Genomic DNA, 14,522 nt, shown 5'->3' on the forward strand with positions numbered 1-14,522 from the left:
TTAAAAGGCACCTCCTTATTGAAAGTATATCCAGCAACTCCCTCTCCCCTGTAATAATTGTTGAGCTATTTAGTCAATATTTGGCTTCTGTGCATAGTTACCCACATTATGCTGAGCCACTTTATGCCTCCAGTGATCATGTAGGGCCATCACTCCTCCTTATATTCCTGTAAGTTCAAATGTTTACCTCTGTAGCGGGCTCATTCAGTTATCATTTATATCAGTTATTGGTTAGAAGCTGATCATTCCAATCACTCCAGTATTAATTTTTTATTGTCCCACATCATGGCCCATTCTTCAAGTGGTGTTTCAGAGCCTACACCATTTCTTCTGCAAAAAAAAAAAAAAAAAAAATCAAGCTATACATGCCAACAATCTGTAGTGCACTATCATTTGTAATGTCCTAATTATTTTACATAATCAATAACATCAAGTCACTTTTCTTGGGGACTTTCTGTTTATTTACATTTTATTCCACACACGTCAGCTTCCATCAAGAGCAAAACCGATTTTCTTGTCCTGCATCTGCTCTCAAGGCAACCTTAATTCTCCATAAATCTATTTGTGTTCACTACATAGTTAGACCCAGTTGGTTATGTTGATATAATCCTAGGGCCAAACATGTCTTGCTCTACAAAACGAGACTGAAATATAACTTGGAATGCTAACCTGATGATGGCCATGGTGACTGGAGGTAGTGTTTCATTTCATTGTTGTTATTTTTGCAGAGGTCTCTGTTTATGATGTGATGCATTTGGGCCTAAGCACATTAGCTGCATTATTCATTGGGTACATTTGTCAGAACATGTATGTGTATAAAGAACTAATGATCCATATTAAATTAATGGTGCTATAAAAAAGAAAAATACTCCATACAAGCAGCTATGTCAGAAACTACAGACTTTGATAAACCATAGAAAGGACCTAATCAGATGAAGCATTGGACTGTTCTGTCTCCAAAATTACATTTCTAGAAATGTACTTGTACACAATGTTGGTTTTATTAAAACAAATTAATTCCGTCATTAAGGAATCATAAGGCAAGTGTCTCATAAGTCAGGACCTCCAGTGTAACAAATTGATTAAATGACTGTGTAATAGTCTCTTTAAACAAATCTAGTGTAACAAGTTAATAGATCTGCTCAATTACCATCCTGGGGTGATGAGGATGTGGGCAACTCTCTCATTAAATCTGGGAGATTGTTCTTAGAAGTTTTTTCCACTTTTCTCTCTATTTTTCTGTCTAGGCTGTGTTGTGTTTTGGATTTGAGGTTTATTTTCCAGTCTCTGAAAATTGATTGTTCTAATGGCAATTAAAAATAAAAAACTGAATTTGATGCTGCTGACTTCTCCAGTGGATTTGTCAGCTGCTGTTGCAAACCAGTTTGGTCGTGCGTGCTCTCTTCTCTCTCTCTCTCTCTCTCTCATTCTCTCTCTCTCTCTCTCATTCTCTCTCTCTCTCTCTCTCATTCTCTCTCTCTGTCTCTCTCTCTCTTCCCTATTCCATCTCAAGCCTAGGCATCTGCTGAAGGGCTGCAGGGCACTACCCATTGGCCACCACTCTGTCCTCAGTAACTAAAATAGCAAAATCCCTCTCAGATCAGGCTAGAGTTTTCCCGGTTTGACAAAATTTGCAGCAATGCATTCTAACCCGGGAAACTTGGGCAGTGCCAGTGCCGGTGAGGGGTGCAGGCAGAGGGCATTTAAGTTTCTTCTGAGTTGGGAGCTAAAATATGTTTTATTTTTAGCTATGGATTGATTTCAATGGGAAGTTTTTACACAGGCTTCCACATATGAGACGGAAATATTGCCTACACATCCATGGGCCTTCTCAACCTTCCTGCAGAGGCAGGGAGGGAAGGGTGATCCCAGAAAGTACTAGAGGTGGGTGGGGTTCCCAGTGAGGCAAGTGTGGAATGAGAGATAGCCAAGATGAGGAAGGAGGTGGGGGAGTGGAGAGGAGAGAGGGAGGAGCGTTGGGCCATAAACCCTACATCGAAATCTCTCAAAGGATTCTTGCTTTAAGAAAAAGCAGAACCCCCTTCTCTGGGGTATGTTGAAATCCTTTTATAGAAAGATGGTAGCTGAATGTGGAGGAGCTCAGGAAGCTTCCCCTCTCCTAACTCCAGAGATGCCAGTTCTGGCTGGTTCTGAGTTTGAGACAGCACAGAGTAACTTCGAGGCTCTACCTTTCCTTGCAGAGTAACTTCCAGGCTCTGCCTTTCCTTAGGTGTTAATGCCCATGACACCCTTTCGCCAAAGGCCTTGGGAGAAAAATCTATTACCCCACTGCCATTTTGTTAAGTGTTTGCTCCTGCGATGTGACCCTGCCACTTTATCTGTTGGTTTTTATTTTCTGAGTGCATGTTGCCCATATGTTACTCTAATAGTTGCTATAATTCTTGAGCAATGGAGCTCGTATTTTACGGGGCTGAATTAAAAAGAATGCACTTTAATAAAAACCTGAGCAATACACTAATGGCCTGACATTGATGTATTTGCATAGAGATGAATTATACGGGCCTGCTTGACACGACTTTTAATAAATGATTGAGGAGGTTATTATAAGGATGCACTTTGGTGTGTGTTAACAGGTTATTTTAGTGCATCTATAGCCAAAACTGGGAGCAATGCAGTCCTGCGTACAGTCGCAAGATACTTTTTTGTCTTATATCTTTTGACATTTATTGGGACCTCTCCGTCTCGGTATTACAGTCACAAGCTACATTTTATTAACCATCAGTAACTTTAACTGTGAATGGAATCGGGAAATGAAAAGAAAAATGAGCCCCCCTCCATATACCTTCAACCACATTAGATCTCAAGGTAGTCATTTATGAGTGTTTGATACCAGGAAGCCTCACTTCAGAAGTCACAAAGAGCTGGTTACGCTCGCCTAGAACCGGGCAGGGAAGGCCGCCGTTCTCCGCGGGAACCGCCGGGCGAACTGCTGAGGAGGTGCAATGAGAAACCACCAAGTCAGAAATCGTCAGCGATGTGGATGACTCAGGAAACTTGTCTGTCTGGGTCTGGGAGTCTGAAGATCTATAAGAACCTCTCTGCACACAGAAATCCAAGAGCTCACACGCTACTTAGATGAATTAAGCACCCAAGAGGATATATTTAAATACCTGCTTGCATGTGCACTCTTTTGTCCTGCTTGAATTTCTTTTCTCCATGTGCATGTACTACCTAGCAAAATATAAACAATACAAAATTTATTTGTAACTGAAGGCGGCTCTGCCTCCCCTCTGTCTACCTTGCGGAGACTATCCAAACGCCCTCGCTTGCGGGGTTTCGGAGCCAGAAGTCTCGAGCCCCGCGCCTCCGCGCCCCCGCGCCCCCGCGCCGAACCCTTCCACCTGCACCCGGGCAGGCGCGCTGCGGGACAACAGCGCAGATGCAAACAGCTTTCTCGCAAGGAAAAAGGGAGTTGAGGAGAAAGTTTCCTCCCTAGCCGAGGGGAGCAGAAAAAGATCAAAGGTCGGGGGGCGGGTGGAGTGGGGGTGGGGGAAACCGCGGGACGCCCTTGCTGTGTGCGTTTCGGGAGGCCTCGCAGTGCCATTCTGCAAGAGTACCTGCTATCTCGAAAATCTTTTGCCACCGCCGACCGCAGCGGGAGGGGGGCAAGGGGCTCTCTCTGACTCGTCTCCGGATTTGTGCATCCCCGCAGTGCGGCACCCGCAGTCTTGACTTCCCCAGTCTCTGACTGAACAGATGTTTTTGTCCCTCGCGGAGATTTGTAACTGATGTTGGGGACAGCTAGTGGACGGTGCTAGCAACCTGTATCTGTTCTAGAACATACCTAGTGGGAGCTGCGGGGTAGGGTGGAGAGGTAGGAATGCAGGGGGACTGGGGCAGGGGACAAATCAAGGTGTGTGGGTAAATGTGAACATATGAACACACGTGTGTACGCACGTCTCTGAATGTGTCATTCATAACATTTTAAAAATGATCAAGTCCGGCTGGGCGCGGTGGCTCACGCCTGTAATCCCGGTACTTTGGCAGGCCGAGGCGGGCGGATCACCTGAGGTCAGGAGTTCGAGAACAGTCTGCCCAACATGGCGAAACCCCGTCTCTACCAAAAAATACAAAAATATATATATATATTAGCTGGACGTGGTGGCTGGTGCCTGTAACCCCAGCTACTCAGGAGGCTGAGGCAGGAGAATCACTTGAACCCGGGAGACGGAGGTTGCAGTCAGCCGAGATCGCGCCACTGCACTCCAGCCTGGGCGACAAGGGCGAAACTCCGTCAAAAAAAAAGAAAAACCAAAAAAAAAAAAAAGTCCAGCGTAGCTGTGGTTGCCTTTTCGGTTTCAAAGTAATGACCAAGCAAGGAAGAGAGAAGACCGAAAACTATCCCGCGAAAACTAGCACAGTGTGCCCGGATGTCTGTGTCCCGGGAGCTCAGGGAAAGAGGGCCCGCACGGGTCTACGAATTGCAAGGCCCGGCCTTCCCTAGCGACGCTCTGGTATCCGCTGTCCCCTCCTTGTACCTCCGCGACCCAGGGGACGCCCAGTGCACCAGGCCCTTCTCGGCGGTCAGCGGAGGCGCAGGGCGTTGGCCACATCAGAGGTGCAAATTTACCCCGGGCCCAGGGGAAAATGGCGACAGCGTTCGGGGCTCCACCCGGGGCGCGTGTCAGCGTTGGAGAGCCTGCCTGGCCTGCAGAGGGCGTAACAGGCACCGCTGGGGAGAGCTGGGCACCCCTGCGTCCAGGATCCGTAGCGCCGAGCTGCAGGCCCGACCTGCAGGGGGCGTGCCGGGCATGGGAAGCTCAGGCTACGTCTCCGAAGCTTGCGCTGAAAACACCGGAGGTAGGGAAAACAGGGAGAGAGTACTGTGCTGGGTTCTACCCTGGACACCCCAGTTTCATTCTCTGCGAAGCCACGCCTCTGGCAGGGCTCTCGGGACAGCGATACCCAGGGATGATGGTACCCCTGGTCTCGGCGGGACCTCCCGGGAACTTGTCCTGGGGGAGGGAGCCCAACTGGCCGCGCACTGGTAGCAGCAGTGGGTGGAGCGCACAAACTCCGAGGCCCGTGTATGCCCAGCACCCCAGGCTGAGGCTGCAGGGCCCGGGGCCTGGGGCCCAGGGACGAAGCCTGCCCCCAGCACTTGGGAACTGGGCCAGGTATGGTGACCAACGTCCTAAATCCCAAACAGACTTCGTGCTGCCGGGCTCAGTAAAGAACTTGCCGAAAGGTAGAAGCTGGACCACAGAAGGAAACAGTGCCGGGCACATCCTAGCTCGCTTGAATTTTCTGGGCTTTGTCATCCCCGAAAGTAGACACAGGATATATTATCAAGAACCTGGCGGCGTGCGGAGACTTGCTCCCGGAGATGCGCCATGACTGGATTTCAGCTCAGTCCAAACTGTGGGAGAGTCGCAGAGGAGAGAACACACGAGGAAGGGTGTGTAAAGGAAGGGACAGCTGGACAACTGAAGGCAGCGGCCACGGCTGCCTTTTCCTGCCCTGAAGTGGTGGAGCTTCTGGGAAGATCCGGGGCCTGTAGCGCGCTTTCCACTGCGAGTAGGCGCAGCCGCTTTACAGGTTGTGCGATGGATACAGGTATCGTGTGGCAGACGTGGCGCCGTCTGGGCTTAAAGCCATCGATAAGAAAACTACAGAAGCCAGCCAATCCCGAGCGTTCTGATTGCCTTAGTCCTGGGATTACCCACGCAGCAAGTCCAGCCATGAAACCCGCCCCCACAGACACACGCTTGCCCTCTCTTCTCCTTTGCACCCATTGGACTCGACGCCGCAGCGTGTGCAAAGAGGCCCAGACTGAGCCTCTGTATGGGATTCTCCTGTGGGTTTGGGAGAGACTTCTTTCGGAGCAGATGAGAACAACACAGACAAAATCGCATTTTTTGACTCCTCATTTAATCAAGACGAATTCCGATTTGTCTCATTTTGACCTTTGTCTGTGATTGAAAGGGAACATTAACCCCTACAACTTCTGCATGTTTTCTTTCCAGGGCCTTTTTAAACCAGAGTCGTCTCTGGGAGCTCCAGCCTTTAGGTCCTTCAGGTCTCTCCTCACCTAAAGGGAAAGTTCTGGGAGGCCCAGGCCCAGCACAGCCTCTTCAGGCATTCAGAGAGATTCTATAGCTCCTTCCTGTAGGTGGGACCGCAGAGCACATTCCAAACTCTTCCTTTAGGAACCGTGGTCCCAGTCCAGGAAGTCTTTCTCCTCCACATAAGGACCTTTCCCCCCCGGGAAAAAGCCAAGTTCCTTCATTCTCTGCTCTTATACCGACCCTGCTCTTCAAAGAGAGCCTGGTTTGTGCCCGCAATGAGCGAGAAACGCAGGGTATGGGAAACAGTGAGTTTTCTGTCCAGCCGAATAGGAGCAGATAAAATAAGACAGCCCGGAGTTCAGCTGTGTGACTGAGCCGGGAGGACCACCACACGATTCCCCATTCCCAACCAATTCCCAGTCATGGGGTAGAGGACACCAGATTCTGAGAGGCAAAGGACTACGCCTAAGGCTTTTCCTAGCCTCTCCTAGACAACAGAGTGTCTGTTGCTGTAAGTCCGCATTACAGAAAAAGCACTGAAGAAAAGGAATTGAACGATGAGACAATTAGGGTAGAACACATACCCTTTTTAGGGCAGAAGGGCTCCCAAACACCCTGTTCTAGCAATTTGTCAAACTATTACATAATAATCAGATGTAGAAGGGGGCGGTGGCTCACGCCGGTCATCCCAGCACTTTGGGAGGCCGAGGCAGGCAGATCACCTAAGGTCAGGAGTTTGAGACCAGCCTGACCAACATAGAGAAACCCCATCTCTACTAAAAATACAAAATTAGCCGGGCGTGGTGGCTCATGCCTGTAATCCCAGCTACTCGGGAGGCTGAGGCAAGAGAATAGCTTGAACCCGGGAGGCGGAGGTTGCATTGCACAGGGATCGCGCCATTGCACTCCAGCCTGGGCAAAAAGAGTGAAACTCCATCTCAAAAAAAAAAAAAAAGACGAAGAAGAGACTCCGGATGGCCTGAAGGTCATTTCTCTCCGGAGTAAAAGAAGGGAGAGGGCTGCATTAAAGGTCTATCATTTTCTTTAAAACCATCAAGAGAATACAAAGTTTCCTATCACTTCTTATGGGGCGGGGGGGTGTGTGTGTGTACCTGAGCATGCACAGTGTCCCCAGTATACAACAGGAAACAAGCTGTGTATGACCTTATGCCCTCAAAGTCTGACTATTCCAGGTTTAAAAGTTTTCCAAGAGGTAGTACTGCTACAGCTCTGTCCAAATTGTCACCCACTTTGGCCTATCAGGTCTCTCTGAGGCACTTTCTTCTCCTGGGCAAAACGACACAGCACTATACTACAGAAGATAGATAGATGGATGGATAGATAGATAGATAGATAGATAGACAGATAGATAGATAGATAGACAGACAGGTAAATACTGTTCACTTGGAAACCATCATGGCCCTTGCAGGTAGAGCATGGGTCCCTGGCTGACACAGTCACCTTAAGTGTGCTGACAGCAAGGGCTCTTGGAGTCATCCATTTGTCCCTTACTTTCTATCTAGTGGAAGTTAATGACAATGTGCTGATTTCATATTTGCCTTTGCAGTCCCTTTTCTCTTTGAATTGTGTTTATCAAGACCTAGACAGGCAGTGGGATTGCTTTTTATATCAGAGGTACTGAAGCCCTAGTCTTCAACTGTATTTGCTGTTTGTACTGTTTCCCTGGTCCCCTGGCTTCAGTCTGCTTCAGTAGTGTTCTGAGAGGTGTGCAAAAGTGGAGTAGATGGTCAAAGAGGAAGAAGCTTCTGCCCATCAACTTCAGATGGTAAGTAAGGCCCAAACTCACACTGGAAAAAGCAAGGTCTACAGGAGCTTTCCCTCTTAATCAAGAGCTGGTTCCCCTGACTCCTAGGGGTCTTGCTCTATTCTTTTGAGGGCTTGCTGCCTCCCTCCCTTTGTTATGTCCCAGGAAATCAACAGCAGCTTCAGCACCTCTCACCCACTCCCCCATCTCCTGCCTTCTTGCAACCTTGACTTTCTCAAAAGAGAGTCATATCCCTAGTTTTCAAAGGAAAGGTAAAAGGGGCAAATTCCAAATGCTCAGTCCTAATTTGAAACTTGGTGAAAAGTGAAAAGAGACTCTTTATGTCTCTTTTCTTTCCCTGAGGTTTTTGTTTGTTTGTATCTGTGTTTCTTATTTGTTTGTTGTTTGTTTGTTTTTGGATTTCCCATCATCCAAGCAGGCAGAGTAATGTTGGAAGTGTGTCTCTGGCCGCATCTTGTGGGGAGAAGATAAGTAGTACTGGCTTGTGAACCAGATCCAGGTTCTGTCCATGTCTGAGATTTCTTCATGGGAAGCACCAGTTACGATATATTTAGCCAAACTACACAGCCATATTACAGGATATAATCATCACCTCTTACATTTGTATGTCACTTTATAAAGACTTTTTGCTTTTGAGTTTCACAACAACTTTGTGAAAGTTTGATTGACATAGTTGTATAGAGGAAGAAATGTCTGGGATCAAGTTACTGGCAAAAAATAGAAACCAGTGCTAGGGCTCAAGTCTTCTCTCCCTAATGAAGTTAACGGTGGTGCTTCCTTTCATACCACATAGTGTCAGTCTGGTGGCATTTTCAAATGATTTTAAGTAATTATGAAAGATGCCTTCTTCAAGAATCTTTACTTTCAATAGACTACTCTTTATCCAGAGAACAAAGATAGGTCTATTAGATAGGGTATTGCTTATCTGTGCTATGTAACAAATTATCCCAAAATTTAATGGCTTAAAACAATAAACATAATCTGACACAGTTTCTATGGGTCAGGAATCCCGGAGGGTTTGGCTGGGTGATTCTACCTCAGGGCCTCACATAAGCCTGCAGATGCCTCAGTTCCTCACCACATGGACCTCTATATAGGGGCAACACTGCAACTGGCTTCCTCCAGATCAAGTGATCCAAGAGAAAGAACAAGGAGAGTAACCTACACTGTATTCACTAGAAGCAAGACAGTGAATTTAACCCATACCCAAGAACACAGGAATTAGGATCTATCTTTTAAAGGAAGAAATAATTTTTTAAAATATTCAAAAACCACTTCAGGTAGTCAGCTTTAAGGTTTACATAGAAGAAAACCTCCTTTGCTGTCTTAACTTCTCTTTCCACTTTCACTTTTCATAATCTTTCCTTGGTTGCACAAGACAGCAGGGCTAGAGCCAAAGGCAACCTGAGACAGGGCCTTTCTTGATGGTGCTACTGCTGCTGCTGCTGCTGCTGATGATGATGATGATGATGATGATGGTGATGACAACAATGATGGCTACAACTTTCATAGCTTACTATGTGCCAGATACTGTTCATATGTATTAATTCATTTCATTCTCCCAATAATTCTATGAAGTAGGTGCAATTATCATCCCTAATCTACCTGTGGAGCCCTGCTCTCAATCACTATATGATCTCTTGATCATTGTGATCTTGTGGCAAGAATAAAAGATTCTTTATACCCTCTCATTCACTTGAGACCATTTGGTTTTTAGAATAAAAACTGACAAATCCTTACAGACCAAGTAAAGAGTACAGAGAAGGAAGAAAAATCTAGGGTCAAAAAAAAAGTTTCCAAAATTCTTTTCAAGAGCTGAACTATAGCATAAAATGCAAGGACCAAGGCTGGCAAATGATAAATAGATAAATTACTATAAACCATGGACTCCTGTATGGAGCTCAGATTAAAGGCATGAAAATTTGTTGAATGCCTTTGTTTGAAGATGATTAGACCATGTGGTAATAACTAAGTCAATGGATTTTCAGCAATCTTAACTTTCTGTGGTCTATGCAAATAGATTTGTCCCAAACAATTTATTGATGATGGACAGTGTTTTCATAATTAATTCACCCAACCCCCCAAAAATAAAATTATATGTTACAAAGGTAAAAGGAATTTATATACTAGCTTCTTTCCTGAATTTGATTTATCTGTCCCTTATAATAAGTAAATACATAGGATAATTATGCCTCATAATTTATTTTGGCTTTCCCGAGGTAGACACAGGAAAATGTTATACTAGAAGGGTGGTAAGGTCCCTCTGAAAAAATAATATGCACTTATTTAAATTACATAGTAAAAACTCTTTCCTGACAATGAGGAAGCAATCCATTTTTGAATGTATCTTCAACCAAACTAGCCCTTATTCAGAGTATACTAAAATAGAAACTCTGAATGAAGTTTCTACTTCAGAATTCTGGCCACCCACCAGTAGATATCAAACACCATGCAGACATTATGCTCTACTCTTTAAAGTCTTCAAGTGTGTTAGTCAATAGAAGTGGCTGCTTTGGAGCATCAGAACAAATGATGCACATCTAAACATTTCATCTTCGGGTGACCAATGTTGGATCAAAGAGGAAGACTAGAGAGTGAATCCCCCAGGGTCTCAGATAAACTTTCAGTTTGTGGAACAACTCTAAGCCTATCTCTGGAACACTGAAGGCTCAACTTCAGGAAAATACCCTATTTCTTAATCATCCTGCTCAAACCATCATTACTCCTCAGTCAAACTTTCCATTAATAGGCTGAGAGAGAGGGCTATAGTGCTGTGTTTTCTATAGATCTTAAAAGGGGCTACATTAGGGAGAATATGTTTCTCCCTAAAACTCACAGTCTAAATGCTATGGAAGAAAAAAGTGCACGCTTCCCTGTCAAAAAAAAAGTAATAAAATAATTGTCCTGAATAACTGGCAAAAAAAAAAAAAAGTCACAAGAGGAGGAAAGAGCACTTTTTGCATGTTATCTGTGTGTATGGTAAGAAGGAAGAAATTTAGTGCAGAGAAATTTGTTCGAATTAACATAAAATAGAGTTTACAGAAGAAATCTATCACTTACCTTTGTTGTTACTACAAGATCCTATTGTCAGTGATTAACAAAGGAGCCACTGTGTCTTTAAACTATTCAGTGGTAGGAGTTCCCTAGTGGAATTTCACCTCGTGTGTGTGTGTGTGTGTGTGTGTGTGTGTGTGTGTGTGTGTGTCCCTGCTGATCATCAACTTAAAGGACAGGGCAGTGTGGATCTCCCCAAGTTAATGCTGGTATAATAACATACTCTTCTATTAATACACAATATTAGGCTCCAAAAGGTTGCAAATGCACCCCGGTCTGTTTTCCAAGAAAAGCTGGCCTGCAGTCCAAACTATCTGCCCACTGAGCAATGAGGAAATTTCTAGAAGAGAATCAGTGATTTTCAATTCCCTCTCTTCCCACTGTCTCTGAAACAGGGAAAGGAATAGTGGATTAAACTGCTCACAAGCTTGGAAAGCCGCTCAACACACCACAGCTTCTGGGAAGAAAGGCATGGAGCTTTAAGTTACAGAATGCTGAATGTGAACCAAAGGGAAAATTACTCACCAAGTGGAAGAATTGAGCCTGGACTTTGGGGCCCAGAAAGAGAACTGAGTAGATGCAGCGAATGCTGCTGGGACATCTGAGACACAGGTCCAGGGCCCTTCTCTTCCACTCTGTATCTCCCATGCAGCCCCATTGCCTTTTCCTTTTTAGGAAAAGAAACACATACCAACAAAAATGAAAAAGCAGTTTTACCCTTTCTTTCACCACACACACACACACACACAGACACACCCTTGTTTTTGTCTGTTTTCCACTGTTGGCATTCTGATGTCTGTAAGACTTTTTAAATGCAGTGGTCCATCAAGCCACTTGCTGTGACTTTTTTATTTTTAAAGCATGACCCTGTTAGCTGTAATGGTTGGTTGGCAGCCTTAATCAGACACTTATGGTTGATAATGCCATAAAATTTTTGAACCAAAATGAAAAATGATTCTTACTCTCCATTACTTAAGCTGTAGAGTGTCTCCTCAGTTTCCCTACAAGTTAACCCTTGTGAAAATCTGTTCTTGTTGCACATAAATGGAAATAAACCAAACCAACCAAGAACAAGGGAATTAGGGGTAAGATGTCCCCCTTCTCTCTCATTCTCAGTTTTATGGGGCCAGTTGCAACTGGGGGCCAGCTGGAGTGCTGCATGGAAGTAAATTAACTGGAAACCTCAAGCCACTGCTGCAGTCAAGTAGAAAAAGGAGCAAATGCCAGTGCAGCCTGGCCCCAGAGCCCGACTCTTACTGCCACCCACACACCTCAGAGCACATCAGTACTCAGGCTGGCAAGCTCACAGACCCGTCCTTCCTCTACAGATATGCCTGTGGAGTGGAATCCAGGCATCAGCTTTCACCCTTCTCAGATGCTCAGAGTGGAAAGGTGAAGAGCACAGAGGAACGCTTCCTAAGGGATTTGCGAGAGGTTTCTTCCCACATCTCTAACTTGGAATAAATGCTATCAACCCGTTTACTTTTTGAGAAAAAGCTTCAATCTTAGTTCCAAGTTTTCTGTGACTAGTACTACTATATTACTACTACTGCCACTATTACTACTATTATTATATTCTGGGAATAACATTCTAATTATATTGTGAGTTTTTGTGTTTTTTTTAGGAAGAATAAATAAATAAAAAGTTGCTTGGCTTTTCAAGGCAGAGGAGGGGTGAGTAAAGGCTAAAAGAAAGTAGAAAAAATGTTCTCATTTTCAAAAATTAAATGATAAAGTACAGTTGCAGGACAATAGGTGATGTGTACTCCCTATCCACCCACCCCTGTCCTTTTATAAAAAGGGAAAGAAATATAGAGGGAGAGAGAAAGGAAAAAAGGAAGAGGAAGGAAGAAAGTCAGGAAGGCAAGAAGGAAGGCAGGAAGGAAGGAAGGAAGGAAGGAAGGAGAGGGGGAAGGGAATGGAAGGAAGGAAGGGGGGAGGAAAGCAAAAAGGAAGGAAAACAAAAGAAGAAAGAAAGGAAGTTATTGTTCACAGCTAAAATAGAAATCATCCCAGCACAGCAAACCCTCCTTCAAAATAGCTGCTTCTCTGAAGGACACATACCTTAGTCATGCTAAGAAGACAGAAATTCAAAAGAGTTTGAAACTCTCTGAGAACTTCACAAACTAGAAAAAAAAAAAAAAAAAGAGGACAGATTTTCAGCCTTTCTGTTAAACCATGCCATTAGCATTGCATTCTACAATAATTTCTCTTTAGGCAATTTCATTTTGTGGAATTTGTGAAAATTTTAGTTTTCAACTATTTTTTACTTTCAAGAGAACAAAACACACCTATACTTTCTTTAGCCTGAAGAATCTACTGAATTCTATTGATTTTTTTTTCTCTTTGAACACGAGCTCATTAACCCGAAACACAAAGGAGGTAATGATATTTCACTGAGCCTGAAACTGAGTGTCTAAAAACAAAAAGATCCCAAAACAGTGATACAGCCCTGGCCTTCCCAATTTTTTTTTTTTTTTTCAAATTCAGCTGGAGAAGCTATGACATTGCTTTCTTAACCCTAAAATATTTTTACACCAGTTAAAGGAAGCTTTCTTTAAATTCATCCTTCTACAGTAATGTTTAGTAAAATCAAGGCTTCTGTCTTTCCACAATTTCTGCAGTCTTACAGCTACAGGGGGAGAAATATTAGCATCAAACAGCAGTGCTACTCAACCAGCGAGTTCCACTGCCTCCTCTACGCTAATCGAATAGGGGCTGACTGAGGAGCTATCTTGGATATATGGAAATGAGCTCTTCCCAACTGCCCCCCAACCCCAGGGACTTCCTGGAAAAGGAAAAGGCGATCAGGAAGAAATTAGACAACACAGACATCAGAAGCAGCTAGCTAGCTAGATTAGTCTCTCCAAGAATCACCATGAGTGGGGCTGCATTTATTTTATTTTCCTATCCAGGAGAATGAGAAATGTGACATCACTCATCCAAAGGAAAAAAAAATTAAGTAACAGCTATTTCACCCAAGAAACCGATATACCATTTTTTTTGTGGTCTTGACTTTTATTATTTGAGATCTCTGATGAGATCAGATTATCTGTACCCTTTCATTCAAGGCAACAGACGTCTTCAAACTGTTTTTTAATTTGATTTATCCTTTGAAACAGAAAGTGCATTACATTTAACTGGTCTTGCAAAGGGGGTTTTCTTCTCTTTACAAACCGAATTCCTTATATAAATTAATAAAGGTTAAAGATGCTAATATATCACCATTATTAGCTGTAAAAAGAAAACAATTTACATATTCTATAGTATTCTTATGATACAAAACACTTCAAATTCAATTACAGCAACTAAATGAATTTTTATGTTTCAGACCCAGAGCGGTTGTAACGATTCCCACCACCTACTTTAACACGCATTTTTATCAGAAAGGAGTTAAATACAAGCTATTGTAGCCCCTCCCTCCCCCATATTTTCTTTAAATCACTAATAAATAGCAACAAACGACTGTGCAATTTCAGAGAGGAACAGGGAGGCAGGTGAGAGGCCCTCCCTGGTTCCCACGTCTTCCACTTCAAGTCCGGGGGGGCGGGAGCGCAGTGCAGCTCCGGGGGTCGGCAGGGCAGGGCAGGGCGAAAAGAGGTGAAGGGGACAGGTGAGATTCTGCAAATCCAAACGGGAAAGAGGAACGAGAG

The sequence above is a fragment of the Pongo abelii genome, chromosome 3, assembly GCF_028885655.2.
Source record: "Pongo abelii isolate AG06213 chromosome 3, NHGRI_mPonAbe1-v2.0_pri, whole genome shotgun sequence".
Lineage (NCBI taxonomy): Eukaryota > Metazoa > Chordata > Mammalia > Primates > Hominidae > Pongo > Pongo abelii.